Below are 26,423 nucleotides of genomic sequence, written 5' to 3' on the forward strand. Positions count from 1 at the left end.
ATTTCACTAGAGAATTTGCTGTAGATCAAAATTGTTGTCCATTATATCTCTCAGTATTCCTAACAGAAATCCCCAAGTGTGTGGATTTTTTTTTTAGAATCCAACTATCACTTTAAAAAGTTCTTTAAAATGCAAATCAAAAATACTCTGAGATACTATCTCACACCAGTCAGAATGGCCATCATTAACAAAGTCCACAAATAACAAATGCTGGAGAGGATGTGAAAAAAAGGGAACCCTATTATGCTGTTGGTGGGAATGTAAATTGGTACAACCACTATGGAAGACAGTATGGAGGTACCTCATAAAACTAAATATAGAACTACCATATGACCCAGGAATCCCACTCTGGGGCATATATCTGGACAATACTTTCCTTGAAAAAGATACATGCACCTGTATGTTCATAGCAGCACTATTCACAATAGCCAAAACATGGAAACAACCTAAATGTCCATTGATGAATGGATTAAGAATATGTAGTATATATACACAATGAACTACTACTCAGCCATGAAAGAACAAAATAATGCCATTCACAGCAACATGGATAGAACTAGAGACTCTCGTACTAAGTGAAGTAAGTCAGAAAGAGAAAGGCAAATACCACATGATATCACTTATATCTGGAATCTAATATATGGCACAAATGAACCTTTCCACAGAAAAGAAACTCATGGACTTGGAGAACAGACCTGTGATTACCAAGGGAGAGGGGGAGGGAGTGGGATGGACTGGGAATCTGAGGTTAATGGATGACAGCTATTGCATTTGGAGTGGATAAAAATGAGATCCTGCTGTATAGCTCTGGAAACTATATCTAGTCAGTTGTGATGGAGCATGATGGAGGATAATGTGAGAAAATGAATGTAAATATATGTGTGTGTGTGTAACTGGGTCACTTTGCTGCACAGTAGAAAATTGACATAACACTGTAAACCAACTATAATGGAACAAGTAAAAATTGTTTTAAAAAAATTCTTTGAGGATCATGAAAATGACTCTGTTTCTTTTTTTCTTTGATTCCCAGGAGTCTCAAAGCTAAATTTGCCTCACAACTTCAGGAGTTACGTGAACTCTTATGCTTGATTTTCCCTGATATTGACTTTCTGCTCATGATTTTATTTTGGCTTGCCCTGATAGTTCCTATTTATATTTTCCCACTTATTTTACTGTATGTGCTACTCAACAGGCTGCTTTTTCTTTGCAAACAAAGAGAGTTTTAAAGAATAAATGAATAGAAACTCTATAGAACTTTTTATCATCTTGTTTTATGGATCCTGATCATTAAAATGGAATTTAATGCTGTTTATATTTTTTCAAGGTCCTTATATGAGTCAAAGATTACCACCCCAAATTTTTGTCGGCTTATCAGTATTTGGGTGTTGTCTATCAGCTGATTTCTTCAGTAGATCAGTGGTCAACAAGAGACTAAATAGGCTCCTCATCACTTACATAATGTGTTTCTTTGACTGCTTAAAATAAAATTGCAACTTGATTAATTTTGGTTTTGTTTTCCTGCCGATGTTATAGTAGTTTGCCTCATAAACTACACTGAATTTAATAATATCCTTATATGTGGTACTGAGAGTAAGTCTTGTTTTTAGTGATTCGAGTATTGGTACAATGTATTAGAACAATTTCTGAAATAAGAGTTAAGAGCCTTGTTTCCACTTCTAGTTAAGGTTTGACAGCAAATTTGCATTTTGATTTGTGGTTAATCAATTTACCTGTATGGGTCTTAAAATTAGGGGATAAAATGATATGCATTTTAAGGGGCTTATCCAGTTCTAATGTCTTATTATTTGAATTATGAAAAAATAGCCAGTGAATACTTACCAGTACAATATGTTCATTATACCTTTATTGTATCTATAGTATTGCACTTTTGGCCATGCTTTAAATTTATTTGACTAAGTGTGCATATAAATATAGTGAAAATAAGAAGCAATAAAATAATGAACGTCTTATTCATGCATGCATAATTCTTATTCTGATGACATTTTTGAAATCCATGGTATTACTACAAGTACTCTTTTTCCTGTTTCCATAATGACAACATTAATAATACATGCCTGGAATACTAATTATGTTGTGCTAATGAGAAGTTTAACAGCCTACAAATGCTAACAAATAACTCATGATTGTGTTTTCTGAGTAATTCATTCACTTTTGTTGCTGAAATCATCCCTAAAATGGGATGAGATCATAATGGTGCAATTCCTATGTATAAGGTTATTCTTGGGAACAGCTAGCTCATAGAAAAGCAGGCTTGCAGGGTTGAAGGGGTCATTAGAGGTTATTGTTTCTTATACTAAAAACAGAAGCATCCTTTCACTAAGTACTGTGTCAGAAATGTTCATATGAATAGAAGCACTTCCCTACCATATATAAAATGTGAACTGAAGCTGAAAACAGAGGTTTTCCATTAATATTGTCATATCAGTACCCTATTCTGTGGCCTACTGCAAGGAAAGAAATTACATTATTTGTAAGATCAGTGATAGACAGAATGATAAGTCAGTTTATTTCTGGTTTACTGCCCATTTAGGTAACCAGCTACCAAGGTGGTCTCCAGTGTTGCTTATCTTCCGGTATTCACCACTCCCCTCTTGGATTGTACCAGAATTGGTCTTTGTCACCATTAGTAGATAGCAGAAGTAATGGTATATAACTTTCAAGATCAGGTGATGAAAGACTGTGATTTTTGTCTTAGCCCCACCTCCTCAGAGGAAGCCATGAAGACATCCAGGTGGCAAGGAACTGAAGCCTTCTGCCAACAGCCATGTGAGTGAGCCATCTTGGAAGAGCATCCTACAGCCCTAGTAAAATCTTCAGAAGCTGCAGCCCTGGCTGACCACAAGCTCTTAAGAGATCCCAAGCAACCACCCCGCTAAGCAGCTTCCAAATTCCTGACCCTTCAAAGCTGTATGTGATAACATGCTTATTGTTTTCACCTGATAAGTTTTAGAATAATTTGATACAGAACAATAGATAACTAATAGAGAATATTTTAATATTAAGTTATAGGTTAAAATTATTTTTCAGAGTGTTCTTTTTTAGGTCTTTCACAAGCTGTCTACACATAGAAGGACATTAAGCCCATTCTCCAAAAATGTAATTGTTTCTAACCAGTTTTGCAAGTAAAATTACTATGTCCTGTAATCAATTTGGATTTTTTAAAGAAATAAATGGCATAGGAGACAAACGGGTGAGGGGAACCTATTATTGATTAAAATAGATTGAAAGATATCAACAACTTCAGTAGTGACCTTTATTAGATCCTGATTCAAGCCAATTAAAAAGACATGTTTGAGGTCATTATGAAAAGTAAACATGAACAATATTAGATGATATTAACAAATTACTGTTATTTTTCTTGTGATGATAATGATATTATGGTTATAATTTTAAAGTATTGTCTATTAAAGATATATAATGAAGTATATATGGTTGAAATGCTATCATAGCTAAAATTTGTTTTGACATTCTCCAACATAAACAAGCAGAATTAAATGTTGGTGGAGAGGGGATCGATAAACCCAGAATAGCAGAATAGTGATAATAGCTGAAGTGGATGATGAATACATGAGTATTCATTATACTAATTATCTCTATCTTTTCTATCTGAAAATTCCCATAATAAAGTTTTTAAAATATTGAGCATCTTATACTTTATTTAAAAGCAGTATGAGACTATGAATATGACATTTTAATGTTTGTTGTTGGAAAATATGACACGGTTCAAAAAGTTCTAATAAAACCTGATTTTAGGATATTTCAAGAGTAAATGATTTTACAGAGGTCATTCAAAGTCCAAGAAGTTTTCTTTTATACTCTAAATACTGAATAATTTATTTGGAAAAAATAACCAAAAGTAAAATTGTGAAAAAATTTTACAAAAAGACTTCTTAATGGCAAGGGTCAAAATTTGATGTATCTCCAGTGCTCCAAACACATTGCAATTCTAGATAAAATACATAAAGATAAAAACAAGACACAACCAAGCTCAAAAGCAAAAAAAAAAAAAAAAAAAAAAAAAACTTATCCATCTCCATGGACCAGAAATTAAACAGAAATGTAAAGTGATAAGGAGTCCTAGAGCCACCAGCCTGCTGGTTCTAGGTTTTCAAAGCAAAGTAGATATGGCCAACAGTTTACTGCCACTGGGGCTATAGGGGTTCAAAGTGCTATGGAAATAAGAAGGGGGAGTTCTCATCATGGCTCATTGGTTAATGAACCCAACTCATGTATCCATGAGAATGCAGGTTCGATCCCTGGCTTTGTTCAATGGGTTAAGGATCTGGCATTGCCATGAGCTGTGGTGTAGGTCACAGACTTGGCTTGGGTCTGGTGTTGCTGTGGCTGTGGCGGAGGCCAGTGGCTGCAGCTGTGATTCAGCCCCTAGCCTGGGAATCTCCATATGCCTTGGGTGCAGCCCTAAAAAGAAAAAAAAGAAAAAAAAAAAAAAAGCCAGCAGGCATGGTGAAAAAGACCACATTTTTAAGTATTTTTCAAAATGTGTTTTCCACCTTTGAACATACCAATGAGAAATTGAGATACAGATGGTAGTACATATAATGTAAAATATTCATGAAAAAATGACCATAGTCAACTACATTTCATAACAGTACATCATAAATATTGGCATTCCATTTAAGACCAAGAAATGATTTCTTTCACATGCCTTAAGTTTTTGATGCCATAGTTATATACACTACTGAATTCTAATTCCCCTTAATCTTCAGTTAAAACTTAAAATTGTAAGTAGAAGAAATTTGGAAATTTTCCCTAGTTAAACATTATGCTGAGCTCTACCTATTAGAAAATTTAAATTATAAGTGACGTTTTATTAGCAGATATGCTGTAAAAGCTCTCACTCACAAGCTGATTTTGTTCAATTTCATCTGCTTTCCTTTTTTTCCTTAATATATTAATAAAATAGAGGAAAATGAAAGGTAGCCCCTAAATTAATACAGAGTTTAAATTTGGGGAACACCAAGTGAGCAGGCAGGATACACAGTGTGTTTGGTACAGATCACTTAAGGAGAGTAGTTATTAGACATAGAAAACAGACTTATGGTTACCAAAGGGAAAGGTGAAAGGGGGTGATAAATAAGGAGGTTGGGATTAACACATACACACTAGTGTATACAAAATAGATAAACAACAAGGACCTACCGAATAGCACAGGGAACTACATTTGATATCTTGTAACAACTTATAATGGGAAAGAATCACTTTGCTATGCAAATGAAACAACACAATATTATAAATAATCAACTATACTTCAATTTTAAAAATTTAAATTAAAAGTTTTTAAGAGTGGTTATCGTATGTCCAGGAAGCCCTTTCATCCAGCTAGAGTTCTAGACCAGATGGCAATGCATTATAACTTAATGATGGATCCAGATACATGAACTATATAATTCACTACGTGCATCAGTCCCCTTTACACAATCCATTACAAACCTGTTTGTGATGGAAGCAGAATGGTGACCTTTATCCTTTAGTTGTACACAAATTTGGTACTCTTACTCAGCATTACTGTTTCACCTTCTCCCTCAGTTTGACACACATGTAACTAAAGGAGTGATTTTTCCATTACTAAGAATTATATATAAACTGATTTTTTTTGGTACCGTAGATACTCCTGGTGAATTATGCATGGAAAATGAATTTCTGCCAAGAAAGTTATAATTCTGTTATTCCAAATACATTGTTCAACCAGGAGACCTGGACTGATTTAAAAGTGTGCTGTGATTGTAAACCACTTTGGGATCCTTTGGGAAGAAGCGCAATGTATAATAAGTTATATTGTGTGAGAACGGGTAGGAACAAGAATGACAGAACATATGAGGTGTTAATCATTTAATATTATTTCTAAATTATTCAAAGTGATTCCCAAGACAAATGTTATCTTCATTTTGACATCAAATCCATATAGAGTAGTTCCCATCATGGCTCATTGGTTAATGAATCCGACTAGGAACCATGACGTTGTGAGTTCGATCCCTGGCCTTGCTCAGTGGGTTGAGGATCCGGCATTGCCATGAGCTGTGGTGTAGTTCACAGATGCAGCTTGGATCTGGCATTGCTGTGTCTCTGACATAAGCCAGCGGCTACAGTTCTGATTAAACCCCTAGCCTCCATATGCCACGGGTGTGGCCCTAAAAGGACAAAAGACAAAAAAGAAAAAAAATCCATATAGACCTGACAGGTATAAACCAGACTGCTGCTTTACACTTTCCCTGCCTTTTTTCTTTAGATTCCTAAGTCAACAGTAAGTTAGCTTGCTTCTTTACAAAAGACAGAACTGCATCAACAAATATCATCCATGGAATAAAACTCAAATCATACTCCAGGGAAACAGATCTTCCCCAGATACTCTTAAAATCCCCACAGTGGTCAACCCACTGTTTTCCCTCTCTGTCTTTCGCATGGGCAGAAATTGCTTTCTTTCTTGAATTCAACAGAGAGTTGGCTTTTTCTAAGGCACCCCTCAGGGGAATTCTGAAAGCTTTCTCAAGATTGTATCATTTATTTATCTGTTACAAAGAAATGCAAGCAAAAAGCCACCCTGTAACAGCTAGAATTACATCTGAAGTCCTTCTCCCCTTATGCTCAGGTCAAGACCTGGCTGTTTAGTTCTCAGCCACAGAGTAAGTCTTGTTATTATTTGGTAGAGAAAAGCAAACTGAGGAAAAGTGAAGCAACCATTTTAGGGGGAGAGGGGAAAAAAAGATCAGTGAAACTCAATAATCTGCCTTCGTCAGTTGGAGAGCAGGCTTTTATCTTCCCTTTCAAGAATATATATGTAAGTGCTCATCTCTCCCTTCAATCAAGTCAGTGAAGATTTTCCTCATGTTGCTAATGAGAATTATGAAGATGATAGGGATGGAGTAGACACAGGTAGTTTCAGAAGTCTCAGTAGAGGGTCATAGATAGAGAGGGGAATCTGGGGGATGTTGGGAGATCACTGTAAGTTAATAAATTGCTCAAAAAAGTCATCAGAACAAGGCAGGCCTGCTTGACTAGTGAAGGTGTGAGAATTGCCTCAAGTTGTTGGGTGGGGGATGGGATGAGGCCTGCATTCAGATTCAGACCAAGGGCAGCAGTTTGAGGACGCCCTTCTTGCTGATTTGAATGCACACCTTACCAGATACCAAGGAGGAGCTACTACTCCCAGAAAGGAAGAGGCAGTCTTTTCTGACCCCCACTCCCCTGGGATGATAAAACTGTAGTCCACCAGATCCTTGGGGCTGAGCTTCCCTGACTGCTCACTTGCATCTCTCACAAGCATCCTATCTTAATAAATATATTTCTTGCCTATCACTTTGTCTCTCACTGAATACCTTCTGCGAGGAAGCATAAAGAACCCGAACCTCAGTAAGTTCAGATATCAGGTGAGTGATTCTAATTTAAAACATGGGTCCAAGTCCCAATCTGGGTTCTGGCTAGGTTCAGGCCATTAGTGCTGTCAGTTTCACTTTGGCGTCTTTTATTTGTTTCTCTCTGATGGCACTAGAGCTGATTCTGGAAACACTGATCATTTGTCCCTATTAAATCAGTTACCACTTTCCTTATGGGCAAAATCTCCAACTTATGTCAGCAAAACTCACAGCATACCTCCCATCAAAATTCAAACAGACCCCTCAAAACCTCTCCCCACAATTAGTCAATACACTAAAAGTAAAAAACCCTCAGGGCATAAAGCCCATAATAGAAGATTATAAGACTCAAGGCCTCATTATCTCTAATACTTCTCCCAGAATTACTCCTATTTACTGGTGAGAAAGGGCTGAGAGTGGGAATTTGTACAGCATCTCAAACCAATAAACACCACCATTATCCCTCCACATCCTGTTGTTCCCAACTCCATAGGCTACTAACATCCACTCCCACTGGAAGCAAATTCTTTATGTAATTGATTCATGCAGGGCATTCTTTAGTATTCCATTTGGTGAAGCTAGCCAATATACCTTTTTGCCTTCACTTGGGAAGAGAAACAATTCACCTGGATGGTAATCACCTTAGAGTTGTAGTGAGAGTCCTTATTTCTCACAAATCCCGAAGGCTGATCTGGATGATATAAAGTTCCCCAGGGGTTCTGCCCTCTTGTCATATCTGGAGGATTTGCTTCTTTGCTCTCCTTCTCAAGTCTCCTCACAGGAAGACAGCACCCTCTTGGCAAAAGCTTTTAGGCATAAAGGGCATAAGGTCACAAAAGAAAAATCACAGTTTTCCCAAACCCAGGTTTGATATTTAGGGCATCTGCTATCAGAATCAGGGCTATACCTAGATCCAGATAGACTTCATGGGATCCAAGTTTTCCCCAAACTAAGCCCCAGCTGCGAGGTTTTTTCAGGTTAGTTGGTTAAAATTAGATTCCAAATATCTCTCTTTTGGCCAAGCCTCTATATCTTTACTAAATGGTTATAATTGCAACCCAATTTTATGGGGAAAAAAACAGATGACATAGCCTTCAAAGCCTTGAAGGAGAGTTTGAAGAATCGACCTGCCCTTGGATGGCCCAATGATCAGATTCCCTTTTTATTTTTTGTATATGAAAGAGAAGGAAATGCCCTCAGGGTACTCACTCAAAATCACGGGGACCACCAACAAACTACAGGGTGTTACAGCCAGCAACTGGGTCCTGTGGCGCAGAGATATGTCCCTTGCATTGGAGTCATTAAGTCCACTGCTCTTTTAGTTAAAGCCACTGAGACCATCATTGTGGGATCCCCTTTAACCATTTAAAAAAATATATTATATGATCCCATTTGTCCATATTTCTCTTTTTAAAATTTTGAGGTATAGTTGATTCACAATGTTGTGTTAATTTCTGCTGTATGACAATGTGACTCAGTTATATATATATGGATCTATCTATCTATCTATATATATATATATATATAGTCTTTTTCATATTCTTTTCCATTATGATTTATCACAGGATACTGAGTATAGTTCCCTTTGTTATACGGTAGGATCTTGTTATTTATCCATCATATATATAATAGTTTGCATCTGCTAATCCCAAACTCCCAATACTTCCCTCCCCCACCCCACCTCCTTTAATTCAGGAACTTTCCTGAATTCTCATCACACTAAACATTTCTCAGCCAGCCACCTCCTATGAAGTCCTTTCGTTAACTGCTCCTCACTTAACTCTCCACATTGTAATAACCTTAACCCAGCCGCTTTTTCTCTTTGTCACCAATGATGTACCTCAGGACTGCTTAAGGCTGATGGACCACCTCCTGACTCTTCGTAATGATCCACAGGAAATTCCACTGGGTAACACTGACTTCTCATGGTTCACTGATGGTTTTTATTTAAATGATGGCAATGGTAAATATTGTGCCAGGTGTGGTATTACAAATCTTTTTGAAGTTATTGAGGTAACATATTTACTTACGGCTACTTTGGTGCAATAGGCTAAATTATAAGATCATACACAGGCTTATGTTTTAGCCACGGACAAAAGTGCCAAAATTTACACTGATAGCAGGTATGCTTTTGGAGTAGCTTATGATTTTGGAATGTTATATAAACAACATGGCTTCCTTATTTCTAATGGAAAGAAAATTTAAAATGGCCCCTTTGTTTGGGAATTATTGAATGCACTACCTGCTGCTTTAGCTGTTTTTATGATTGACTTGATTCTGGAAGCTAAGGGAAATCACCTTGCTGATATTTCTGCAAGGACTGCTAAAGGGACCAATAGCAGTCAAACCTCTGTCATGGTCCAAAGGGATATTTCATAAAATTGACATTGACATCTAGAAGAGTAATATTGGAAAGTAACAGATCCCAAACGTGGAACGGTTGATTGCAATTGAAATGTGGGGCACTTGATTCTTCTGCCTCTAGCCATGAAACTTTCTAATGGCATTGGTGGAACCCTTTGAATTTCCCAGATATATGATGAACACATTCCTTTTTTTTAAAGCCTGTTTGATGTGGGTTTCCATCACTTGTAACTAAAAGTCCTGCCTAATGCAAAGCTAAAGTGAATGGGAAGAAAATTAAACTGTATTGAAAAGTTATGATATGCCAGAAACTGTGCTGGGTGCTTTCCAATATTCTTATTTGATGTTCACAGTAACCCTGGAAGGTACTTAGTATCTTCCCTCATTTTGTCTAAAGGAAATTGAGGCTCAGAGACATCAGTACACATTAAATGCCCATGGCCACATTGTTAGTAAGTGTTATATTCAGGATTTAATCCAAGTCTGTTTGATGCTAAATTTCATACATTTTTTTCTGGTTTTTTTTAGGGCCACACCCGCAGCATATGGAACTTCCCAGGCTAGGGGTCGAATCAGAGCTGTAGCCACCAGCCTAGATCACAGCCACAGCGACACCAGATCCGAGCCATGTCTGCAACCTACACCACAGCTCTCGGCAGTGCCTGATTGGTTAACCTGCTGAGCAAGGCCAGTGATCAAACCTGTGTCCTCACGGATACTAATTGGGTTTGTTACTGCTGAGCCACAATGGGAACTCCCCATACTTTTTTTTTTTTAATCAAACCACACTCCTCCTCAATAAAATGAGGATCATAACAGTGCTTGCCTCATAGGATTATTGTAAATACTCAGAATATTGTCAGGCACATAGTAAAGGCTAAATGGTTAAACAAAATGCATTAAGGATAAAATAAAAAGACAAAGAGTGGATTGAGGCATTCCTCCTTGTCATCAGAATTAAACATAATCTATGAATGATATGCTGTTTGATCCTGGAATATCGTATGATGTCCAATGGCCTCCATTATTTGAAATTTGTAATCAAAAGATGGTTATATTCACTCATCAGCTTAAAAAATTAATTGTAATTGCTGTAAACTTTTAATATATAAAACCTACCTCTAGTCAAAGTAGATTTAATTACCTTTTTTTCTTTAGGAAGGCTAAAATAATTAAAATACATTTACTAGGAAAAATTATTTGGATACTACATTGCTTCAAGGGTCCCAAGCTGGGGGTTTTTAGCATGAATATTATAAACTAAGAAACATTAAATGTAAAACACTTGTAATGAGATTTCTCACTTAATATATAAAACTATAACTTGAACTTACTGCTATCTTGACTAGAATCCGCTTGAAAATTTAGGCAACATCGACTTTGCTTTATGCAGAGTTTCAAGGTATAAAATAAATTATTCATAATGAGTTAATTATCATCTCAGTGTACCATCATTCCTATTTTTAAAATGATATTCAAAATATTAAATACTCATGAATTTAATCATAATTTGCATACACTAGTTTTGGAAATAAGTAGCAGTCTCCCGATCAATGCAAAATTACAAAATCCTCCAAATGAAAAGTAACCTTCATACCATAACACAGATAGAAAAATAATTTTCCTGTAAAAAAAAAGCTAACGACCATCCTCAAATTGCTTGAGAACATTTGACACTTTATTTTAATAAATTTCCTCACATTCCCCTTTCCTATGAAAAGAGGAAAAATTGTATCTCTAATTCTATGTGGGCCTTTGATTTTCAACACATGGAGGACTGGGCTTGAGAACTTAGAATAATTGTCTGAGTTCATGCCTCTGCTCTTTTCCTTTGAATATAGGTGAGCAACATCAATGAGTCTCCTAAACACACAACAGTGACAGTGACAGTGATGTGTCAGGCGCCCCTCCATATTATTTAGACTTGCATAGACAGGAAACTATCAGTCATCACAGTAGTTATTATTTCTTGCCTGAAACCACTGTGAAACATGGTGACTGAACAGTACAAATTCAAGCATCTGCTTCCACCAGACCCCAAAGCAAGACTTTGTGATAATCGATCCCCTGCAAATGAAACAAGAAGCAAAGAGGAGTTCCCGTTGTTTGGGTTAAGGACACAAACTTGTCTCTGTGAGGATGCAAATTCAATCCCTGACCTCGCTCAGTGTGTAAAGGATCTGGTGTTGCCACGAGCTGTGGCATAGGTCACAGATGCAGCTTGGGTCAGTGTTGCTGTGACTGTGGCATAGATGTGGCTGCAGCTCCCATTTGACCCTTAGCCTGGGAACTTCCATATGCCATGGGTGCAGCCCTAAGAAGAAGAAAAAACAAGGGCAAGGACTAAACATTACCAAAGAGTAGATACAACATCCCTTCCACTTTGAAAAGAAAGAATCAATAGATATAAAAATTTTATGATTTCTTATACTTAGTTTGCTAACAGACTATATTTTGGTCCATTACTTCTTCCTGCAAAGAAAAGACACATAACTATAACATACTGAGAAATTATACAGAATTAAACTATTTCATTTTACAAGCATATTTATTCTTTGGTTGAACATGTTACACATCACAACTAAGTCTAGTTTTTATAATTTATCACTTAACTCAGTAAATGCAATTTCCCCAAATTTATTACAAATTCAAGTATTAGTGTTTAAAGACTATTTAACACTTAGGTATTACCACTGTATACTTTATCATTACATTGACACAGTATTCTGCACTACTTCTTCAAAAACAAAACATGTTTGCTATGATTCTAACCAAATAGTGCACAGACATCAAAAGAAAAGTTTTCTCTAATCTTTCCATCTTTTCAAATACTCATAAAATTTGCCAGAGAAGAAGAGAAGAAAACTAGATCAAAGTTTTGACATTTTTTTAAAACTATATGTTCCCATTTCTTGACAGATAAAAAGACAATAAATAAGATCTGCATCCTGTGATCAATAGAAATGTAGAGGTTCGAGTTTTATCATTTGTTTTTTCTTGCTTGCCTTTAAAAAATATGTAGCTTTTGCCAATGACTCCATTACATCCAGCACCTCAAGGTAAATATAATAGAATTCTACTTTACTGGCACACTGAGATGGTATGTTCTACTTAGTAAGTAAAAGATGACATTGAATTAAAGAACTTATTTCTTTATAGGAACTCAATTATAGTCTTTGCTGGTATTTTCCTGAATCAAATCCAGGGCTACTTTTTGTGTTGAAATTTTCATATACTCCGTTGGCACAGAGGTAAAGGTTTCTCTGCCCCCTCTTTGCTTTTCCTCTTCAGCCAGGTTAAAATCCAACCCAGGATTTTTTTTAAATAAACATAGCTGTATACAATTGCCAGATGACAACAGAATTCTTAATAGATTTGAATAGCAATGTAAAAAAAAGGTTTACTCAAGTATTCAAATCATGCCAAGTTCTCCACACTTCTGAAGCCACTCTTTCATGTAATAGCCAATTATAAAATGATACCTGAGATTGCTGAATCCTAACCACTTAGATGACCAGGGATATAAAATGATATAGATCACCAAGATTTATACAATGAACTTTTCAGCAGCCTCCCTAAAATCCAAGAATTTCTGGGGTGGGGGTTAGTGACTAGAGAAACAAAATGTCATTCCAAAATACATCCCTTACTGATTTTTCCATCCCCTTATCATCATATGTCTGAAAGCTGATGACCTCTTATCTCCCCACTCCATCCTCCTCCCCTCATCTAGCACTCTTCCTCCTCCATTCCCCAAAGTACCAATAACACATATAGTATGGAAGTCATATGTAATCAAATGAAGCCAAAACAGATGTGGAATTTAAAATCAAACTGGAGAAATAAATGAATGTACATATCAAAACAGAAACAGACTCACAGATATAGCACTTACCAACAGGGAGAGGGAAGGGGGCGGGGCAGGTAGGGGACTAAAAGACACAAACTATTGTGTATAAAATAAATAAGCTACAAGGATATATTGTACAGCACAGGGAATATAGCCAAAATTTCATAATAACTTTAAATGGAGTATAATCTATAAAAAAATTTGAATCACCATGTTGTACACCTGAAATTAATATAATACTGTAAAACAACTACACTTCAATTAAAGATTTTTATAATAAAAATAAAATGTGGCATCAAGAAAAAAAAAATCAGTGAGTTCCCTTCATGGCTCAGCGGTTAATGAACCCTACTAGGATCCATGAGGATGCAGGTTTGATCCATGGCCTCGCTCAGTGGGTTAAGGATCTGGCATTGCTGTGAGCTGTGGTGTAAGTCACAGATGCAGCTCAGATCTGGCATTACTATGGCTGTGGTGTAGGCCAGCAGCTGTAACTCCTATTCGACCCCTAGCCTGGGAACTTCCATGTGTCCGGGTGTGGCCCTAAAATGCAAAAAAAGAAAAAAAAAGAAAAAATCAAACAGGATAAATATCAAACTAATAAGTCCAAAAGTGACAATGAACATATAAGTGTAGCTCAGAAAATGTGAGAGATGGTTTCTGCCTTCAGGGCATTTTGAAACATACTTGAGGACCATTTAGGCTCAAGCTGGGGACCTTTGTTATATACCTGATGTCTTTCCATGATGTTTTTTCCTTTAACCCAGGTCAGAGATCTGTCAAAAAGGAAGCCAGAGGGTAACCAGGTAGCTAGTGTTGTATTTTTTTTTTTGTCTTTTGTCGTTTTTGTTGTTGCTATTTCTTGGGCCGCTCCCGCGGCATATGGAGGTTCCCAGGCTAGGGGTTGAATGGGAGCTGTAGCCACCGGCCTAGGCCAGAGCCACAGCAACGCGGGATCCGAGCCGCGTCTGCAACCTACACCACAGCTCACGGCAACGCCAGATCGTTAACCCACTGAGCAAGGGCAGGGACCGAACCCGAAACCTCATGGTTCCTAGTCGGATTCGTTAACCACTGCGCCACGACGGGAACTCCATGTTGTATTTTATAATTGGCCAAGTAATTGAAGACCTGTCTTGAGTGAATCACTGCACAGGAAGTGGCCAGGGAGGGATAATGTTTTCAGAGGAATCAACTGCAGAGGAACTGTATATTTTCATTGTCTAACAATATGTCCAATACCTGCCAATCATTACACATGAATTCATAAGAGAGGTTGTTCAGCCCATTCAGTGCATCACATTCTAATTCCTAACCAGAATTCATTTGTTCTATAGGAAGCCATTTCTAAATTAAGTATTACTATTTTCATCCTCCTGCTTTTATTTCTGGTTCCTTAGAGCCAAAGAAGTGCTTGCCAAAGGGCAAAATTTTCTGAAATGCCGGTGAGCTGAAAATTCAAATAAGTGCCAGATCCTAAATGTAAATAGAGAGTGGTAAAGAAAGTACATCTGAACATTGGATAGTAGAAATATATAGTCAGAGTTGAGAAAAGAGATGTATAAATAGGCAAGATTGTCAAAAAAGGATCTTCCAGGCACTCTTGTAATCTAATTAGATATTACAGTATTTGACCTTGAAGCAACTTCCGGCAAGTTGGATAGCATAATTTCCTAGAATATCATAATGGATAAATCCATTAGCCCAATGACCCTCACTTGGCATTTTCAAAGAAATTTATTGCTGGTAGTGATAAGGTTGCGGACACTAAATGCTGCTTAGCTGATGAAAATCCTGTTTGAAAAAAAAAAAATCTAGGCAGATTTCACACAGGATTTCCACCAAATATACTCACACACCCATACTGTTAAAATGTTTGTATACTTTCTTAAAATATGCATTAAAGGTCTGAATATCATGGGTATTACAAATTCTATTTCATCTTTGTAATTATTTTTAATCCAGCAAAAATATTTTGAGACCTACTCTGTACAAGTCATATGCTAGGGGCTGAGGGGAGCACAGAGATGAATAAGAGAGTACCTTCTTCCTTCTAGTAATAGATAAGACAACTAGGCAAATAACCAAAGCAGAATAAGTACTAAATAGAGATACAAATACCCTACTGGGAGAGTTCAGGGTAACAGCAGTTGATTCTGATGAAAAAGGATTAGGGAGGCTTAATTGAAGCGGAAAACAAAGAGAAACCAAATTAAGCCACACCTTTTGTAGAATCAAATAAGAATTCACATTCTTCAGCTGGATTTAGTACACAATGGGAAAGCTGTTTAAAGATTATCCATCCTATAAAGAGACATGCTATTTTTTTTTCTTTTTAAGGCCACACCCAGGCATATGGAAGTTCCCAGGCTAGGGGTTGAATCAGAACTGCAGCTGCCAGCCTACATCACAGCCACAGCAATGCAGAATCACAGCCACGTCTGCAACCTACACCACAGCTCACAGCAATGCCGATCACTGAACCACTGAGGCCAGGGATTGAACCTGCATTCTCAAGGATATCAGTAAGATTCGTTTCTGCTGTGTCACGATGGGACCTTCCAAAGAGAGATGTTATTAATAAAACAAAAGAGCTTTTGGCCATGTCATTACAAATCACACAGCCTAACATGCTATCAGTGAATAATATCTGCTTTCATGGGAATTGCAAAATTACAAAAGTATAAAATTTTGAATTCAAGAAGGACAATGAAAGACAGCATATATATATATATATATATATATATATATATATGACTGGGTCACTTTGCTGTCTAGCAAAAATTGACAGAATATTGTAAATCAACTATAATTTTTTTAAAAAAATTAAAAAAGAAGGACAACATCATGACTCCTAGTTTTAGAAAAACAACATTTTGAACAGTGGCTAAAGGAGCAGGAGGACATAAATATTCTGTAGCTAAAAAGATATACCATAGATTAGAATAGGAGTAGTTTGCTTGACTTAAACACACCTATGGGAGTACCTGTCATGGCTCAGCTCTAAGGAACCTGACTAGTATTCATGAGGATATAGGTTCAATCCCTGGCCTTGCTCAGTGGGTTAAGGATCTGGCATTTCTGTGAGTGGTGGTGTAATTCGCAGATGCAGCTCAGATCCTGTGTTCCCATGGTGACCTCTAGCTTAAGAACTTCCATATGTGCTGGTATAGCCCTAAAAAAAGAACAAACAAACAAAAAACACCTATGATGTACTCTTCTCCCAAGACTATCAATTATTTTGCTCTTATTCCATAAATACTTGGTAGGCTTTTGGTTACAAATTGGGAACCCCTGCAGATACCAAAATCCAAGGACGCTCAAGTTCCTTATATAAAATAGCATAGTATTTTCATGTCACCGAAGCACATCCTTCTGTATACTTTAAATCATCTCTAGATTACTTACAACACCCAAAACAATGTAAAATCTATGTAAATAGTTGCCACTATGCAGCAAGTTCAAGTTCTGCTCTTTGGAGCCTTCTAGAATTTTTTTTCTGAGAATTTTTGGTCCATGATTGGATAAATCTACAGATTTGGAACCTGTGGATACAGAGGGCTGACTATATGCATGCATTCTAATTCTAGGAGGGAAACTGTATTATGAATAGCACTAATCTTTGAAATCTTTGAAGGCAGGACTATATACTGGTTAGAACAGATAAATATGGTAGGGCCTTATGAACCCAAATATGGCAGGGCCTGATGACCCCTTAGGTGCACTGACAATATTATACATTCACAAAACTGTTGGAACCACAATTCTAAGTGCCAGCAAAGCAAAATGAACGCTTTAATTGTCAGTTAACTTACACATTCCATTAGACTTGCAAATTTTTTTATTATATTCTTATTTTTTAAAATAAAAGAAAGCCAGTAGAAAATTATAGAAGAATCCACATGAAGTAATCTGATATATACCAGGGGCGTGGGCCTATATTTTCAGTTTGACCACAAGTGGGTTTTTTTCGTTTTTTTTTTTTTTTTGGTCTTTTTGCCTTTTCTGGGGACGCTCCTGCAGCATATGGAGATTCCCAGGCTAAGGGTTGAATCAGAACTGTAGCCACCGGCCTACACCAGAGCCACAGCAACTCGGGATCCAGCCACGTCTGCAACCTACACCACAGCTCACGGCAACGCCGGATCCTTAACCCACTGAGTGAGGCCAGGGATCAAACCCGCAACCTCATGGTTCCTAATCAGATTCATTAACCACTGCACCACAACAGGAACTCTGACCACAAGTATTTGATATCAAAATGAAGTGAAAGGCCAGATGATCAAGGATCTCTTTAAATTTTTTAAAAATCATATCAAAAATATTTTAGTAATAAATATGATGAGACAATGTGGAATATTTTTCAAGTAGATCAAAACTAGAGCACAAATAAGTGTAGAAAAAGGCCTAATTAGATAAGTATATCTTGACTTTGTTGAAATTATTTCGTGCACAACAAAAGGAACCATTAAAAAAATGAAAAGACAAGCTAGGGAATGGGATAAAATGGTTTCAAATGGTGCAACTGACAAGGGCTGAATCTCTAAAATATACAAACAACTCATATGACTTAACAAAAAATCAACCCTATTAAAAAATTGGCAGAAGACCTAAATAGACATTTCTCCAAAGAAGACAGGCAGGTGGCCAAAAAACACATGAAAAGATGTTCAATGTTACTAATTAGAGAAACATAAATCAAAACTACAATGAGGTACCACCTCACACCAATCAGAATGGCTATAATTAATAAGTCTATAAATAACAAATGCTGGAGAGAGTGTGGAGAAAAGGGAACCCTCCTACACTGTTGATGGGAGTGTAAATTGGTACAACCACTATGGAAAACAGTATGGAGGTTCCTCAGAAAACTAAATATAGAACTACCATATGACCCAGCAATCCCACTCCTGGGCATATAGCTGGACAATACTAAAATTCAAAAAGATACATCACCCACATGTTCATAGTAACACTATTCACAATAGCCAAGACATGGAAGCAACCTAAATGTCCACTCAGCTATCCTAGGCCTCACCAACACCAGTTTTTGAACTTATATCCTTATTATAGACCAATCATGAGCTCCTAGATTCATCAGAATTATTCCACCAAGGTGGAGGCCGCCATCAACTGACAGGTCAACATGCACCTGCAGGCCTCCTATACCTACCTCTCTCTGGGCTTCTATTTCCAATGTAATGATGTGGCTCTGGAGGGCTGGGGCCACTTTTTTCCCACAAATTGGCTAGAGAGAAGCACGAGGGCACCAACCATTCCTTAATGGCTGCAGAGCCCTCTTCCAGGACATGCAGAAGCCATCTCCGGATGAACAGGGTAAAACCCAGGACGCTTGGGAAGCCACCCTGCTCCTGCAGAAGAACCTGAACCAAGCCTTTTGGCTCTGCCTGCTCTGGGTTCTGCCCAGTGGACTCTCACCTCTGACCTCCTGGAGAGCCACTTCCTGGATGAGCAGGTGAAACTCATCCAGAAGACAGCGACCACCTGACCAACCTCCACAGGCTGGCTGGTTCCCAGGCTGGGCCAGGCGAGTATCTCTTGGAAAGGCTCATCCTCCAGCATGACCAAGGGGCTTCCAGAACCCAGTGGCCTTTGAGGAGACCCTCTGGTGTCAGGGGTCTGCCTGAAGCCCCTCTCTGAAGCCATTAGGCAGCTTTTTAACCAACCAGGAAAACTCTCCCATGCTTTGGACCAAATGGGAATAGTAAAGCTTTTTGCAGCACCAAAAAAAAAAAAAAAGAATGTGCACAGATCTGAAAGAGGGGATGATGGGTGGGAAGAAGATTAAGCACCCCTATGTGTTTAGAGCAGTGGTTCTCAACTCAGGCAATCTTGCCTCCCAGAAGAAACTTGGTCACACCTGGAGACATTTTTGGTTGTCACAACAGGAAAGGGAAGCTACTGGCATCTAGTAAATAGAAGCCAGGGATTCTGTTAACATCCTACAATGCACAGGACAACCCTCCCCCAACCCCACCAACAAAGAATGATCCTGCCCCAAATGTCAATAGTTTGGATTTTGAGAAACTGTTAAAGAATTGGAACTGGAGTTTTAGAAATTTTAGTCTTTGCCAATTCAATAGCCAGAGATGGTATCTTGTTGCTTAGATTTACATTTCCTTGGTTACTAGTGAGCATAAATATTTCTAATTTTTAAATATATTTATTAGCTATGTATTTCTTCTTTAGTACACTTTCTGTTTGTGCCCTCTGGAGATTTTTCAACTGGTTATTGATTTGTTGTTTAGTGTCCTGGAAGAACTCTTTATATATTACAGATAGAAAACCTGTGTGTCATTTATGTTGCAAATATTTCTCCTACTTCAACATTGTCCTTGATTTTTTTCCTGTGCAGTTTCTTTCATGTAGTCAAATCCATTATTCTCATCTTTTCATATTTTCTACTTTTATATTATAAAAGATGTTTTCAACCCAATTGAAAAATGGGCAGAAGACCTAAAGAGACATTTCTTCAAAGAAGACATACAGATGACCAACAGGCACATAAAAGCTATTTTCAACCCAAATTGCATAAACTGATTAATACAACCTGATAAACAATATAATAGAATGGTATATCCCATACCAACAGTGTGGAGGCACACAAAAATAGTCAACTAAAATAGGCAGAAAGAGAAGAATTCATTTATTTTTATCATGCTATATATCCTAAGTGCCTAGAAGAGTGCGTGGTACATAATAGGCTACCAAGAGATAGTCACTAAATGTTCAATAAATAAATAAGTGGTATTTAAAGGTCATATAATTGCAGCTTATGAAATAGGATAAAATATTCATACTTGCAAACATCCTTTGTGGAATTGGAAAATGAGTAGAAGAGAACATACACTTTTGCTTTCCTCATAGCTTATCCCCTTCAAAGCTCTGTCTGAATCTATGGGCTTCCAGGTTTTCAAAGTCATCCTAAGAATAAGCATCAGGTTAAGAGCTGGTCCACATGACTTTGAAGATATCTATGCATCTCCAGATCCTCTTCTCAATCCAAATTGAATTTTGTTTTGGTTTTGAAAGGAAAAGATTATTCTCCCTTCCCACAGATACACACACATGCACATAAACATTTCAAGTAAAAAGTAAAAGCTCTTCTGGACCCCATCCCACTTCCTAGAGGTATGATGCAGCCTTCCATTTTTTTTTCTGGCCACACCCATGGCATGTGGAAGTTCCTAGGGCAGGGATCAAATCTGTGCCACAGCAGTAACCTGAGCAACAGCAGAGACAAATGCTGAAACTTTAACTTCTAGGCCGCTAGGGAACTGCCATCCTTCCATTTTTAAAATGTATTTGTGATAGGCATAAGTTTGTTACTGGTTGCTTTGTTATAAGAAATAGCACATTTTTTGTTTTGTTTTTAAAATAAAATTCAACTTAGTTCTGAACCCTCACACTCCTAGCTGATAGGGTACTCACTACCAATCATTCTTGGAGCTTACAACAGTAACAGATTCTATAGGAATCTCAGCGTTAACTAAGTCACAGGGAAATGAGAAATCCTTAATATCAGGTGGCCACCATCATTACTGATGATTCTGCTATCCAGTGAGGCCATTGAATTCTGATTTTCTCTCATCTGCCAGGTACCAACACTCTGTGGTGTGCATGGCAGGAAGATGAGGTTTTTTTCCATACTTCCAGTGTCTCTAGGATTTACCTCTTGACAAAACTCTTGTGGATTTTTTTTTTCTTTTTAGGGCCACACCTGTGGCATATGGAAGTTCCCAGGCTAGGGGTCAAATCGGAGCTATAGCTGCTGGCCTACACCACAGCCAAAGCAACACAGGATGTGAACCACATTTGTGACCTACACCACAGCTCACAGCAATGCCAGATCCTTAACCCACTGAGTGAGGCCAGGGAGTGAACCTGCATCCTCATGGATACTAGTCAGATTCGTTTCTGCTGGGTCACAATAGGAACTCCAAAACCTTGGATTTTTTAATCAGTCTCCTGCATATGCCTTCCACCAACAGTAGTATTGCCACATCCCTGACCACAGTCTCAAAGAACCTCTTCCTTTCCAGTAATAATCATCTGCCAGTTGACAGCAGGTACAAACTTCTATCCTCGAAGAAACTCCAGACTTTACCAACAAAGACCTGGACAGGTGTTATTGTTTGAGGTTTTTTTGGAGTGCTTTTGTTTTGTGAATTTTCCCACTAGGGCTGCTCCTAGTAAATGCAGAAAAGGAAAGAAGGGAAGGAGGGAGGGAGGGAAAAAGGAAGAAAAGAGAGATGGATGGAAGAATTAAGGGAAGGAAGAATGGAACTGCTCCACTCTTTACTTACCATTCCACCTCCCATCCCCAAAAAAGGAGATTGATTCCTAGAAATGAGTTGGCTCTGAGCCAAGCAGGATAGGTTTAAGACTCTAGGAGTTGTACTCAACTTGATGAAGATCTTAGGAAGACTGAAATAAAGACTGTCTTTAATAATCCTCATGTAACACATTTAAAATCTTTTCAAAGGAAAGAACTCAGAAGTTAGCAAAATATTTCCACCCACAAGGTCCTCTAAAGCTCACTAATTTGAAGAGGTCATCGCACATGTCTCTATTTCTTCCCTCACACTGGCAATGACCCAAAAGCTTTTTGATTGCTGAATAGCATAAGATCGTGTGACCTGCTAGGAGGTTTTTAATTAATGAAAAAAGAGCAGCAGTAACAAATATCTGGAGTTAATCAAACACTGTAGCAGCAACTTAAGATTTGATCAGAGTGGATTTCCACTTAAAATGATAACATCAAACTTCTGTATTATTGGAAAACCATTATGAGTGAGGATGAAGCAGAGCATGGACTACATTAAGGAAAGTATGCTTTAGAATCTCTTAGCAATAAGTGGAAAAAGTTATTTTCTATTATCTTCCCTAAGTTTTGCTTTCCTTAAAACACTCAGTTCCAGTCAATTTTAACATGAACTAAACTATTTTTCCAGAATGTTCTGACATTAATTTTTTAATCAAACTGTTGGGATAGTTTTTCAACTCCAGAGTATCAGCTCTATGATCACACTTTCATTTAGATTGTCTGCTTTTGACAAAAGTTGAGGAAATATTCCACCACCTTAAAAGAGGCCACACATTAGTTGGCACATCACAAAGAATGTGGAAAAAAAATTGTTAAACATTAGATGATGTATAAATAATCAGTCCTCACATCCTTGAAAGAGCTGAAAGAATGTCACCAAACACCAAACACACTCAAATATCTTGGAAGAATAAGTACTTGACATTATCCATTTGCAATCACAACATTCTTTTCTCTGTTTAGGAGTGGAAGCAGACCTGCTCAAGACCTTTTTTTTTTTTTTTTTTTGGCCACACCTACAGCATTCAGAAGTTCCCTGAGGCCAGGGATGGAATCTGCACCACAGCAATGACAATGCTGGATCTTTAATGCACTGAGCCACCAGGGAACTCCTCATCAAAACCTATTCTTTTTAAAAATTTTTCATTAAAGGATAGTTTATTTACATTGTTGTGCTAATTTCTGCTGCACAGCAAAGTGACCTGGTCATTCATATATATATGAATATATTCTTTTTATCGTATGAGAAAAATATCTATTCTTAAGGGCACTTACTGACCCATAGATGAGCCCCTTTGCCCCATTTTCACTAAATAGTTATAAGTTATAGTAAGTTAGTTCATCACTCTGGATCTTTGTCTCCCCATCTATAAAATGGGGCTAAATAATAAAATACCCTATCTATTAGTCCATGAAGCTTAGGAAAGGCTGAAATAAGACGATGTATGTATTCACAAAATATAAATCTTTTTCCCCACCTATTCCACATCTCTGTAGCCAGAAAGTATACTAGGTGCTCAAGAGATAAAACAGAGTCACTGTCTTCATGGGTCTTTATATCATAAGGTGTTCCATCAATCAGCAGACCTATTTTAGCCCCTAATATTATGTGCTAAGTGAAGGGGTTTAATGAAGGTGCAAAACAGGGTACTTAAATATAACACTGTAAATCAATTACGATTCAATTTAAAAAATAAAAAAAAGGAAAAAGAAAAGTAGGGTCCTTACCTTCAAGAAGCATAGTCTATGCAAGAGGCATGCCCATAAACAACTGCAAAATAGCACAGTTGAAGGCTTCCCTGCATTTTTATTCATTGCTAATGTTCTCTGCCTGCAATTAGGAGGCGCTGCCACCATGTCATCTATACTGACCTGGATATGCTCTTTGATTGATTGATTGATTGATATTTTCTTGGCTGCACCTGCCACATATGGAAGTTCTTGGACCAGGGATTGAACCCACATCACATCAGCAACCCAAGCCACTTCCATGACACCTCCAGAGCCTTCGCCTACTGCGCCACAAGAGAATTCTCAGATATTTTCTTTTGCTTTGAAGAGTTCTGTTCCCTATATGTGTGGGAAAGTAATTAGCATGCTTTATACTCCATTATCCATATTATGATAAAAAAACAGAAATCTTTCTTAAAATAAGTTAAGCACCAACATTAAAGAATGAAGCAGATAGTCATCCAAGGCAAGTTTTTAAAAAGACATTAACTTCTTTGTTATTTTTCTCACTAATGGTTAACAAGCATTGTTTAGGGCAGATTCATATTTTTTGCACTGTAGTCCTCAAGATCAAAATATGAGTTTATTGTTGAGAAAACATCTTAGAGTATAATTGCTCTTATTAATTATATAAGCTAATCTTACTGGAAATATTTAAGCAAAATAAATTTAAAATTCCAATGAGAAACATATAAGATTCACCAAAGGAAACTTTTCCTCAAAGCACTTAACTGACATGAGATATTGTTGTGTATGAGCTCTTTCTGTTTTTTTAATGAAGTATCAAGTTTTCCCAAGATAACATCCCATGGGAGCTGGGAAATTTATTTTTAAAGGGTGTAATTTTTTTTCTTTAATATGCTGCTACAATTCTAGGAGAGCAGTTACTCTATGGGGGGGAAAAAAAGCATTCCAGTGGATTGCCATCTGTATAGCCCCATTCCAAATGATGGGAACAAGCTGGTTCAGAGGCTGAATGACAAATATTATAAATTTCAAACAAATCTAAATCTTCCATTCTAGGCAGCTCGGATGCTTGAGAAATCATTGAAAACATTTGATAACCATGTCATCACACACCTTGAGAGGTGTTTTGGCTTCAAGGATTACAATTACCTGAGAAACACAGAACCATTTGCCTTGCAGAAGCTATTTAGATTTGAAGACCTCTTCACCACAGCCCTGAAACTTCATCTTACATCATCTCCCAATGCAAGCTGACTGTATTATGCTTGGAGTTGCATTAAAAGCTGTGGCACTACTTTTACTGCAGAATTGTCTTACTGACAAGTCCTGCAGACAGTGTTAACATGATGGGTTGTGGCACAGACAGGAACTTTTGAGAGGAGAGGTTAAAACCTGGAAAACGGTTTGGGGAACAAGTGATTTAGTAACAGGAAGAAATCATTTAGCCAGCAAAGCAGCAGGACTGAACAGGGAAACATCCAACTATGTATCAAGGTCAAAGAAAAGCATGAGATCAATTAGAGTAGATATTTACAGGCACTTAATATTTGATGATGCTGATATTTAAAGAGAAAAGACAAGGAATTCATCTTTTCTGTGTGCCATTAATTTATAAATATTCTACATTTGAAAACAAACTTTTTCACAAAAATGATGTCCTTTGATCATCTTTCTTTCTTGAGACATATTTCTTGTTTGATTTGTTTTCAATAATTGAACTTTATCAGAGCACACCATTTAAAATGCTTCTTCATTTAACCCCAAAGTAATTAAATCAGCAATAGGCATGTATTATGAATAACTTTATCAATCAATGTCAGCATTTAGAATGTTTGAAATTGTTCAGTAATACCCAAGATAATGATTTCAGAAATACAGGGGAGGCATCATGATTCTTAATGTGTATTATGACATTTATAAAATGTTAAGGAGAAAAAAATTAGAAAGGGAAAAAAGAAAAATGAGCCATTAAAGGCACGCATGTCAATTTCATGAAGTGGTTCAAGATTAGCATTTTATTCAGAAGGAGCTAATTTTATTATTATTTTATAATCTTCAGACCAATAGACCAGTCTCCACTTCAGAAATGTTCAGATAACATTTTTCTAATCTAAGTTTTCTCTCTGCTTAAAGTTTACCTATCTGAAAAATAACATTTGTAACAATTACAATTTTCACCTATTTTTACCTTGCTTACCAGTAATAGCCTCAAAAGATTTCTTGCCTTCAATGGCTTGATTGTTTCTTCCAAGACTTTAGTTATCAGAGTTTTAAATTGTTCCTGGAAATATGTGGAGATAATTAGATCACTGCCTTAAAAATCTGCATTCAATGGTAATGGTTTTTTTTTTTTCAAGTTTTGAAAGAAGTAAAACAGCAGTTATCTCTATTTACTGAATAGAACTTTATCAAAAAAGGACATGTTTCAGGGATCAATTTATCTTTTATTAGAAGCCGAATAGATTCATTCTAAACTCCAAAGAGCATAAATTCCTTTCCAAATTCTCAAATATGTTTGTAAAAAGAAGTTTTTTATGTTAGTTTCAACTATTAAGCCCTTATTTTAGAAAATTGTCTCCTCCGTCTTTTATATACAATTACATATTGTAAAGATGATATATATAGTAATCTTTGTATATATCTGTGTATCAACTGTGTATACGTTGTGTGATTATAAACTTGGGATGTTAAGGATATTGTCCATCTTTAAGGTATTTTGCTGATCCCTTGAATAATAAAGTGAAATATGTTTAAAAAAACAAAAAATTTGGAG

General features: G+C 37.0%; 1 pseudogene; it reads left to right on the top strand.

Annotated features, from left to right (window-relative positions):
* Positions 1-18,685: 18,685 nt before the first annotated feature.
* LOC125118079 (ferritin light chain-like) lies at positions 18,686-19,266 on the top strand (annotated as a pseudogene).
* Positions 19,267-26,423: the final 7,157 nt, after the last annotated feature.

This window comes from Phacochoerus africanus, chromosome X (genome assembly GCF_016906955.1).
Source record: "Phacochoerus africanus isolate WHEZ1 chromosome X, ROS_Pafr_v1, whole genome shotgun sequence".
Classification (NCBI taxonomy): domain Eukaryota; kingdom Metazoa; phylum Chordata; class Mammalia; order Artiodactyla; family Suidae; genus Phacochoerus; species Phacochoerus africanus.